This window comes from Neovison vison, chromosome 1 (assembly GCF_020171115.1).
Source record: "Neovison vison isolate M4711 chromosome 1, ASM_NN_V1, whole genome shotgun sequence".
NCBI lineage: Eukaryota > Metazoa > Chordata > Mammalia > Carnivora > Mustelidae > Neogale > Neogale vison.
Window position 1 is genome coordinate 17,268,311 of NC_058091.1, and position 11,791 is coordinate 17,280,101.

An 11,791-nucleotide genomic window follows, 5' to 3' on the forward strand; every position below is an offset into this window, starting at 1 on the left:
TTCTGATTGGCACTTTTAAATAATTCTATTCTTGTTTTATGAATGGAATATCTTCTATTATCTCTCTGTGGATATTCTTCTAGTTTTAAAAATAGTTGTTTTTTTCTCTTTCCTGCAATGTCTCTTATTCTTCACGTTTTTTCCATATTCATATATGGAGGGGCAGAGGGAGAAGCAGGCTTCCTGCTGAGCAGGGAACCCAATGTGGGGCTCAATCCCAGGACCCTGCAATCATGACCTGAGCCTAAGGCAGAGGCTTAACATCTGAGCCACCCAGGTGCCCCTCCTATATGTATTTTAAACTTGACACACATTATAAATTTTCCCTAAATTGATAATGATCTTGGATGTTCCTTCATTTTCAAGATTATAGAGCTAAAAATGCTGATTTGTGCAATTATGTACGTTGGGTTTATCCGTGGGTAGCCTTCTTTGTAAGACAGATGATCCAAATGGGACATTTTGTTTTGGTTCCCTAAATGGTCAGTATTTGTGGGGAGTTTTCTTGGATTGTTCTTTCTCTTAGAAATCCTCCAGTCATCTGCTAGGGTGAATGAAGAACCTCCCTGTTTGATACTCTTTCTTTAATCCCCCTCTTTTAGGACAGTGTCCTCAGAAGAGCTGAGTCTGATAAGTCTAATAATCCTTAGCAAAAAACCTCTCTCCAAGAGAGAAACCCTAAGTCTTCAGCTGGGGGAGAAAGAGAAGTAATTGTGTAGATATGAAAGATAAAGGATTTCTAAGGGTCTAAGTACTTCTGATTGTAGACTTCCAACCAATTTAGTTTAGAGCCCATCCTATAGCCAGCATCAGAGGTAACTACCACCGTTCACTTTATCACTTTTGGGGTTCTGGAATGTGAATCAACTGGCCAGATCAGAAATGTGTTGGGTGAGGAAAAAGACTGGGGGGCACTCTGAAGACCACTGTGGGCCCAATCACTCCTTGGCATTTGACTAAGATCAAGTGAAGACGATTCTAGGTCCAGAGAATAGTTTGAGCAGTGTGTCATCAAATATTCTTTTATATGTGCATTTTTATTGGCCTCACAGTATTTCATTGTTATAACCAAAGCTATAATGAACATCTTTTTGTGGGTAACTTTGCATATTTTTTTTCCTTTAAGGTAAATTTCCAGAAGTGGAAAATCTAAGTCAAATCCTATATAACATTTTAATACCTGTGATAATCCAATGAATGCACTAAAGTTTTTTCCTGTTAGATGGCCTTGCCATGTCTCATCTTAAACAGTGGTCTGAATTCTTCAGAGAAAAGAGAGAAAGTGAAGAGAAATATAAATAGCTTGATTAATAAGTACTTAAAAGGAGTCTTTGGCAAATAAGTTCTTGTTGCCTCTTTCCTTGTGTTCTTCTGGAGAAGCTTTTATGACAGGTAAAAGCCAATTCTACCAAGGAGTTTATTAGAACTGACAGTATCCTTTTTTTTTTTTTTTTTAATTAAAAAGTCTTTATTTGTAACTGTAGGCTCTTTGAAACTAACTTCTTTTGGGGAAGCCAGACGAACCGGTGGAGAACTTTTTATTTTTAGAAAAGATACTTGCTGGGTGCCTGGGTGGCTCAGTGGGTTAAAGCCTCTGCCTTCAGTTCAGGTCATGATCCTAGGATCCTGGGATCAAGTCCCACATCGGGCTCTGTGCTTAGCAGGGAACCTGCTTCCTCCTCTCTATCTGCCTGCCTCCCTGCCTACTTGTGATCCTGTCAAATAAATAAATGAAATCTTTTAAAAATAAAAAAAATAAAAGATACTTGCCGATTTCAACCAAAGGAGATAATAATAGTTGTTTAATTATCCCAGTTGGTGTACTCAATCAAACTGACTTGTAGGAAGTAAAGTGCTCTTTGAACATGTTGAAACTAGATGAAAAAATTGTACCTAATTAAGAAGTATTTTGTAGGGCTAGAGGCCTGGGCATTGGTTCTCTGGGCCAGGAGTGCCTCTGGAGGTCAGTATCTTCAGGTCCAAGATACACAGCCTACCTGGAGCTTCCACCCAGATTAATAAATCAATGATTTTCATAAAAGACTATTTTAAAACTCCATAGACATGTTTGGGTGGCTCAGTCGGTTAAGCATCTGCCTTCGGCTCAGGTCATGATCCCAGGGTCCTGGAATTGAGTCCTGCATAGGGCTCTCTGCTCAGTGGGGAGTCTGCTTCTCCCTCTCCTTTGCCTGCCACTCGCCCTGCTTGTGCTCTCTCTTGCTATCTCTCTCCAAAGGGTTTAGATTTAACTTTCAGTAGAAAAGAGAAAAAAGAAAAAAATATGGCAGCTGGGTGGTAGAGATGAGGTGTTTCATGTGCCTGAAAATACAGTAACTGATTTCCTTGGCAGGGTGGAATTCTCGGAGACCCTGGAAATGTACACCTAAGAAGACAGTATGTGACAGAAGAAATAAAATGCAATAAAATAACAAGTGTGGGGCAATGTATATTATATCTTACCAAACACTAATGCTGCAGAGAAAGCAAAGCAAACTATGGAAAGAACCTAGATGTCCATCAACAGATGAATGGATCAAGAAGATGTGGTATATATACACAATGGAATACTATGCAGCCATCAAAAGAAATGAAATCTTGCCATTTGCGACAACGTGGATGGAACTAGAGGGTATCATGCTTAGCGAAATAAGTCAAATGGAGAAAGACAACTATCATATGATCTCCCTGATATGAGGAAGTGGAGATGCAACATGGGGGGTTAGGGGGTTAAGGGGGTAGGAGGAGAATAAATGAAACAAGATGGGTTTGGGAGGGAGAAAAACCATAAGTGACTCTTAATCTCACAAAACAAACTGAGGGTTGCTGGGGGGAGGTGGGTTGGGAGAAAGGGGGTGGGGTTATGGACATTGGGGAGGGTATGTGCTATGGTGAGTGCTGTGAAGTGTGTAAACCTGGCAATTCACATACCTGTACCCAGGGGGATAAAAATATATTATATGTTTATAAAAAATAAAAAATTAATAACCCCCCCAAAAGAATATGTAAATGACGTGCTGGCTGGGGGCGCAGTTGGTTAAGCTGCTGCCTTTGGCTCAGGTCATGATCTCAGGATCCTGGGATCAAGTCCCATGTTGGGCTTTCTGCTCAGTGGGGAGTCTGCTTCTGTTTCTTCTTCTCCCTCTACACCTCCCCCCTACTACTTGCACTCCTTCTCTCTCAAATAAATAAAATCTTAAGAAAAAAAAAAGAATGTGCTGGCTGGCATTCATGCTGCATAAATAGAACATTCCTTACAATGTAATATTCACATGTAGAAAAAGTTCCTTTTCAGTTGACCTTCACTATTAGAGAGTTTTCCTGTATTTTTTTTTCCCCGCTTTGTTTTAATTGGTTTTGACATTCAGACTCTCGGGGACAGTTCTGGGTAGCCGTCAAGCAGATAAACACCTCCAAGGATAACAAAATCTAAGTAGAGACAAAAACAAACCCTTCAATATCCTGATAGATTAATGCTTCTTGGAGATGGTTTCCTTCAATAATTGATTATTTGCTGTGCTTTGACCATATGTGTTGGGGACAGCATGTCTGTTGCCATAAGGAACTAATTGAGCAGTTCAATTGATACGGGGCTTCTGGCTCGTGCTGCGTGGGGAAGTCCAGGCCTAACGGGAGAACACAACTGTGCTCTTAAAACAATACATCGGGGAGACTTGAGACTTTTCTAATTCCCTTCACCTGTGACCCACTTTATGGGTTTTAAACTTGTGTGGATCTGATCCCAGAAGGGGCAGCTCACCGCGGTACCCTGTCCCGTCGGCAAGGGGAGTGGACCATCCATTACCATTTCCCTCACATTCTCAGGTTAATGACTACATTAAATATTAAACGAGTTTCCGTCCCTAGAGTGCCCATCTAAGTGATTTTACATTAGCTCATCCACTTTTGGCACTGTCCTTTCTTTGATTTCTGATAAAGCATGTTGCTCTGTGTAACATAACTCAGAGGAAATCATGATTGATTTGACAACTGTTAATGTGATGCTTAATATTAACCTTCATTTTTAAATACGGAGGAGGATGCTGGAAGAGGAGGAGGTGAGGGAAAAAGAAGAAGAGTCAGAGAGAGAAATGCGTCTTAGGCTTTTTTAAGGTGACAGAAACGGATGAGCTCATTAACATGCCACAAAAAAAAAAATTAACACTTTTCCCCCATTTTGTTCTTTCAGATATCTTCTCGTCTCTGACTGCTTGGATCCAGATTCTAACTCCTCCCTTACCACAGCTTCGTGGAGGTGTGCCAAGAGGGCAAAGATCATCTGGGGACACAAATACTTCGGGAAGGAAATCTGTGGGATTTTCCTGCAGGTTTCGAAAAGAGTTAGGGTTTCACCTTCAGCTACCTTCTGATTTAACACTTACTGAGGAATGGGGGTGTGGGGGGGCTGCGAGGAGGGCAGAATTAAGACATAATCTCCCCCCACTGACATTGTTATCAGAGCAGACAGGCAGACCTCTAGAAAGTGGAGGGTGGGGGGGACACCAAGGAAGAGGGCTGCCTATGGGACTCTGACTGAAAGAGTTTGACACATCTGTCAGCAGCCGTTTTCGGAATCTTTAACCAATAAAGGAAAGGCATCCCTGAGGCTTTTCCTTCTAAGGCTAAACTTATTCTTTAAAAAAAAAAAAAAAAAGTCAACCTTTTTTTACATGCAGGAGAGTGTAGTTCCCCATACTTCTTTTAGCTGTCGTTTTAGAAAGAGGGACTAGATTTATATATTTTTTCATTTCCCCTCAGTAGGCAGAGAAGAAGGAATCCTTGGGTTGTTTTGGAGCTCACTATCTGCAACATGGGGTACATTCTCACCCCAGATTGTCAGAATGAGAGCTGCAGACACTGGGTTCTGTTTATGACAGATTTGTCCTTTGTCACCTCTCAGAGACACTCATACATATTTTAACAGGATTAGGAGGATGGAACATGGGGCGAGCGACATTCCATGCCTCACTTTTATTTATTAGAGCTTCTGTATTGAATGAACCAGGTCTGGATGGAAACTTTTATTGCATTTGTATACATTTTCTCCCTCAAGAGCTGGCATATGAACATATGACTTGGGTGTTAAAGATATACAATTGAATACACTTTTATGACATGAAAGGAGTTTTGACTACCTCAACTTCCTCATTGGACCCATGAGGAGGCTGAGATCTTAGCCAAGGAAGTGGTCTCCCAAGGCCACACAGCTGGTGGTACAGAGTTTAGGGGAGCCCTGCCACAGGACCCAGTCAGTGTGACACCACAGTGGAGATGAAAACAGATGAGTTAATACACAACAGGGAAGAAAAGTGTGTTGAAAGCCAACTAGCCAGCTTCCCCTCTATGAAGGAAAATGTTACAAATATTCCGGTAGAACATACGGGACAAGAATCCTTTCTTTAAAAAAGCATTTTGTGGGGGTGCCTGGATAGTGCAGGCGGCTAAGTGTCTGACTCTTGGTTTTGGCTTAGGTCGTGATCTCAGGGTCTTGAGATCGAGGCCCACGTGGGGAATCCGTGCTCAGTGGGGAGTCTGATTGAGTTTTTCTCCCCTTCCTTTGTTCTTTGCCAGCCCTCCGAATAAATAATAAATAATTTGGTTTTTATAACGATTGTATTTGTTTGAGAGAGAAAGAATGAATGAGAGAGAGAGAGAGAGCATAAGACGGGGGGAGGGTCAGCAGGAGAAGCAGACTCCCCATTGAGCAGGGAGCAGGATGCAGGCCTCCATCCCTGGACTCCAGGATCATGACCTGAGCCTAAGGCAATTGCTTAACCAACTAAGCCAACCGGTGTCCTAAATAAATAAATCTCTAAAAAACAAAACAAAACAAAAAACCAAAAAACCCACAATTTTGTGAAAAATCTATCATTTGCTACAAGGCTGGCTGGGAAAATCGAGAGGTAAAATTTAAAAAAAAATTATTTAACACAAAGCTGCCTAGGTGAGAATTCATTATCTTTTTATAGAAGTTGCTCCTTTGTCTGCTCAGTACATATATAAACAAAGAAATCTGTAATGAAATTCAAGTTTCTGCAAATATATGAATTGTATACCGCAACTTACAACCATGGGCAAGATCTCCACTCTGTGATCACTGTCAACAGCTTTGGGTCCTAAATGGTCTCTCTGTGACCCATAGGAGCTCAGAAGCTTCAGCAAGCATGCAGCAGTATGGAGGTATAAAGGTGTCTGTCCTTAGATCATACTTTCTTAATTGACTATTGACACTTTGGACCTAAGAATTCTTTTTGGGGGGAGGTTTGTCTTGTGCATTAAGGATATTGAGCAGCCCCTGCTGACCTTTACCCACTAAATTCCAGTATCACTATACCCCCTTCCTGCCAACTATAACAACGAATTATGTCTCCAGACATTGTTCCTTGTGGGTGGTGGAGGGGCAAAATATCCACCATTTGAGAGTCACTTCATTAGATGATATAGTCACTTCAGAATCAACTCACATGGCCAGTCTGTTCCAGATCACAAAAGACCTGTCTTTGTTTCTTTTAACAGAGGTGACAGAACTGTGGTGTATGGGAGTCTGTGCATGTATGTGTGAAGGGAGCCATTTTCTAAACCAATCAGACAAAAGGAGGAGAGGGAAATAATACAGAGGATCAGGGGATCAATCAGGGTTTAACTAGGAAAACAGAAACCACAAGGGAATAAATGCAGAGCATTGGTTTTACCAGTCATGTGTTGAGCTGAGAGTTACACATGGAATTACAAGGGAAGCCAGAGATGAACAACAACAACCATTACCCCAAGTGGGAGACAAAGAGAGGGGCGTCATTACCTGGTGCTCGGGGATCAGGGTCACCGCAAAAGATGCTGGCACCAAGATGGCCCTCTCTGGTGGGAGCTGGAACCAGGAAAGAGGGAGACATAAAGCTGCCCTGGGCACAGAGAGAGGAGAGAAATACCTTGGCTTCTCTCTTCCTTCGTTTCTCACCCTCCAATCTCTTGATGGTGCGTCTCCATTGCAAGAGCTAGTTTTCCGCTCACCCCACCTGTGTCATTTCAAGTATAGTAGGAATGATTGGAAACTGATCCAAGGGCCCACAGGCCCAGGACTGGCTCAAATAACTATATTCTAACCTGCTCAGAAGCAGCAAATGGTATATCCTTCTTCTGGAGAACTTGAACCAGGGCTATTAACATATCTTGTTTTTGTCCAAAATATGACACAATTTCTACTTCTTCAGTGACTTTATCCTGCTCTCCCAAAGCTAATGAGGAGCGAATATAACTGCCAGGTGGGTAATGTTTCCTGTTGTGGGGCAATACCCAAGGCTACTTGGGTATGAATTTAAGATCAAACCTCACAGTAGTGAGGAGCTTACTTTTCTGGAGCAATTGACCACGTGACAGATTCTGTTAATTATGTTTATTTTACATGTTTACTTGTAACTATCCAAGAGGTTTTATGATGCCGGCAATATTATTATCCCTTTTCTAGAGATAACAAAACTGAAGTAGGGAGAACTTCAGCAAGTTGCCCAAGGTGACATACCTAGAAGGCGGAGGAACATAATTTGAATTTGGCTCTATGGTACTGTGTACCTCAAAATCTTGGCCACTAGTTGACAGCGCCATGTCGTGGGAACACGATGATGACAATTGTTAACATTTGCCAAGAAGCTAGAGTGTATCTGGCTGGGCTTTAAGTGCTTTTCCATTTAGTATTACTAACTTACTGAAGTCACACACAGTTTATTTAACAAATGCAGAAGTGCAGGCCCAGGGAGGTGAAGTCACCAGCCGAAGATCACAGAGCCACTGGCTGGTAGAGTTGGTCTCAACCTTTTAGCCATCCCAGCGAGGAGGGCGGGAGTGAGGAATTCAGGCTTTAGTGGGACTCCTTGTTTAGCGAAGTGTTCACGAACGGGTAACAAATGATGGTGATTTCATGTGACAGGTAAGAGAAGCTCGCCGGAGGAGAGGAAGGACGACTGGGAATTTTCTCTCTGCGGAATGGAACATGCTAGGTCCATCCACGAGAGCCAGGTCAGAGCACTGGCCCCTAAGATCTACTTGCGGCGCACAAGGCGTGCCCGTTGGGCAAGAGAAGTGACGGGAAAGAAAGTGAACCTGAAAGAATACGCATTTTGGCTGGAGCGTGGGGTTGGGGCTGGTTGGGCGAGGAAGTCGGAGGCGCGGAGGGGATCCAGAGGAGCAGGGGTCTAACGCGATCCCGTGAGGCGCCGGAGGTTTTCCTTTTGCAGCGCTTTTAAAATTCTTCAGGGCACGTGCTGCGTTTATTTTCTATTTTCATTTGCTACCAGTTATAAAAATCACATTTTCTGGTGCCGTGGAGTGCCCTGTGTACTGTCAGTGAGAATTAATAAAATCTTCCTCTGCCTGTACTTTGCCGTCCCCGCGGTGTGAGGGACACCCGCAGACACTCCAAGGTTGGTCCAGCTGGCACTGAGGCGGCTCCCGTGACCTGAATTTGGAAGGGCCTTGACCTGAGGCAGTAAAAGCCCTTACGGAGAGACTGATGCAAGGGAGCTGCTGAAATGTCTTGTCACTCCAGGCTCGCTCTGCCGGCCAGCTAGTCCCCAAACGGCTCTCTTTGGTGCTTAGCTTCATGTTGAGCGTTCAGAGCCAACCGACAAAGTGGAAACCTGCAATCTGTGATTGAAATGCATCATTGGATCGTTAGCCTGAAGATGTCACCATTTTGCTCTTAGAATATGCAGAACACAGAAAGATAATGAAATTCCCCCATCCTGGATGCCATGCTTGGGTCCCTATTTGAGGAGGAGCCGCCTTGGCCAATTTGGCCTCTGCCTCATGTCCACTGGGCATTTGTGCAACTTCTGCAGTGTCCAAAGTCCTGTTCGGACATAGATCAATGGGGAAAGTGGGGACAGGGACACCTGCTTGGGTGTGATTTCGCCCTGATGCCATGAGCTCACTTTCGACAAGTAGAGCCATCTCTTGGGCACTGTTGCTTCTTTCCCGAAGTGTAATCTTTTGTTCCTTGGTTACTGACAATAATACAGTGAATTAGAGGAAATGGTAATATTAAAACCTAATAGAGTGAAAACACCAGCAGAAGTCAGGAGAACGTGGACTGGAGTGTCCGTTCTCCCACTTTTCTGCTGTATATCCACTGTGAACCCATTTCATCTGTAAGTGTGAGTTTTCTCATCTGTAAAGTAGTTCCTGTCTCATGTAGCTGGTGTGAAGCATACATAAATTCATGCAACGATGGTGTCTGGGGAACAGTGAAGTGCTGAGCAGTTTAACATATTCCTGTTAATTAACTGACAAGGTCAATACTTGGGGTCTGCTAGCCCCAAGTATTTTTATGACATTGGGTATAAATATCATGCAGTATAGAGGCTGAGTGGTGTCAATGTTGGTATCTGTTAGCAGTGGGGTCTTTCCCATACAAAAACTTTTTCTGAGAGCTCACCCTTATTCCTCCATTTATATATTTGTCCAGAGTTTGCAAACCATGGAGAGAATAAAAGTTGTTATTGAACCGCGGTAATCTCGTCCTGGCAGACAAATGACATGGGAGCCCCTAGATCCCCCTGGCTTAAGTGTGCGTCTGGAAAAGGGGACAGTAATACCTACAAGAGAGCAGTTTGCAAGACTGAATGAGTTAATGCTTGCAAAGTACTTAGCATAACAGGTGAAACAGAGTATTCAACGAATGTTAGCGCTTGTTTTTATTAACAAGTGAGGACTTTTTAGTTTCATTTTGGGTACAGCAGGGAACCATTGTGGGATTTTACACCACATTTGAGGCATCAGTTCATGTCTTGAAAATCACCCTCATTTTGCATAACTCAGGGTAATGTCTGAGCACCATGTCTCAACTAGCTCCTACACCTTGTTTTTTTGGTAGAAAACCATGTGAGCTTGTGAATCTAGTATAAAAGCAATGTTAACCAGGATGATTCATGGGCTAACTAGTAAATGGAAGCTGACATTTTAAGGGAGTCCTCTTAGGAATTTTTAGAAGATGTTCATAAACTTTTTTGTTGAATAACCCTCTGCTAACTTATTTGAGCATGTTTAGCTTTTCATTGCACAATCGATCCATATTAATACAGGAAAATTAGAGAGGAAAACTAGCATAGAGAAAGAAATATACAATTTCCTATTACCTCACTACCAAATTTTTTGGTTCAGATTTTCAAAATTGTACTCACTTGAATTGGGCATGTGTCTTTAGCATTGAAGTCTGAGAAGATGAAAAGCCTGCCATGAGAACTTTATTTCAAATTTAAAAGAAATACAGTTAAAATTTAAAAATCCTTCTCCAATGCAGAATTACATTTGTAGTCCTGTTTAAACATATAATTCAGATGAAAGGTATGGGAAGTCTTTTGTGGATTTCTTCCCCAAACTGGCATAACCAGCTCCCCTTTATATTTTACCTTATTTGCACCACAAGCAATAAATCACAAATTGTCACCTCTGTATGTCGTGCTTTGTAGCTAAATTACCCTGAAATGTCCAAAGGGAGAGCCATTCAAAGAATGATTTAAAAGAGGAGAGTATATTTGAACGAAATACGTTTCATAAAGTATTCACAGAACATGTCTTTTGTGAATTCTTGAATGTCGTTCTGAATTTATTTTGTCTCCATCTTCTTTTTCGGTTTTATCCTTACACTCCTACAAATCGCTGGTAATTAGTATTGACACGCCTGTTCTCATGACTTACTATTTTCTCTTTATTTGATACAGTAGACAGAAGAAAATGGGTTAGGATATTCTAATATAATATTTGGAAGGATACATTTCAGAAGCCTGGATACACTATTGATTCAAGGGAAGCTACAGATGGTTTTTGTACTTGTCTTAATTTGTGGATATATGGTCAGGCTAAAAAGTCACAAACCTATGCTGTCTAGATATATTAATGGTGTTTGTTCTCTTCCCTAAACTGCAAAAACTCTTCAAGAGTAAATCAGACTTAGTTTAATCAAAGCATCTGGATGTGGGCAATTATTACTGAATCATCCTAAGAAATGGGTGGTTATATTAACAGCTGGGCTCTGCTGTGGAAAGTTAGAGGGAACAGAGGACCACAACCAATTCTTACAGAAAAAAATTCCCATTTTAGATATTTGACTCTTTTTTCAACTGAACTTAATCCCCAGAAGCAGTAAGTAGGATGCTTTTCCCTCCCATCTTACCCTTTGCATATGACCACGGGATCATAAAGGTGGGGAGCATTAACAACCTGTCATGCCAGTTTAACTCTCATCAAAGCATAATCACTGATGACACATTGAAACTCGCCTCACTTAAATGGTCAGCAGCAATATACAAGCTCGCTCAGCTTGTCATGTCAGAGAGAAACTGTGCTGGGCAAGTTCAACAGGCAAGGAAGACTTTATTGAAGACTATTGCAATTGGGGTCAAGACTATCGAAATAGGGGGGAGATAGTGAACTCAAGTTAACTGAAACAAAAGGCAGAGAGTTTTTAAGCACTAGGGAGAGCTAATGGGAAAGTACCAGAGGATGTCAGGGGGAGGTTGCCAATGTGATTAGGCCATCTGTGTTTGCTAATTGGCCCTTATCTAGGTTAGACTCCTATCCTCCCACAGAGACTGGGAGATAGGGGTGCTATCTCTCTTAATGATTACATTTCAAAGGGATGGCTCCCAGGGCCTCAAGAAAGACATTCCCGGGTTATAAAAGTGGCAAGAGGCTGAGAAGATTTTATCTCAAAGAGGCAGAGAAAGAATTTACAATTGCAAGCTTTCCAAAGTAAATGATCTAAGGAAAGTGAGGTCAGGGTTCTGTAGTCAGGAAGAAGTCT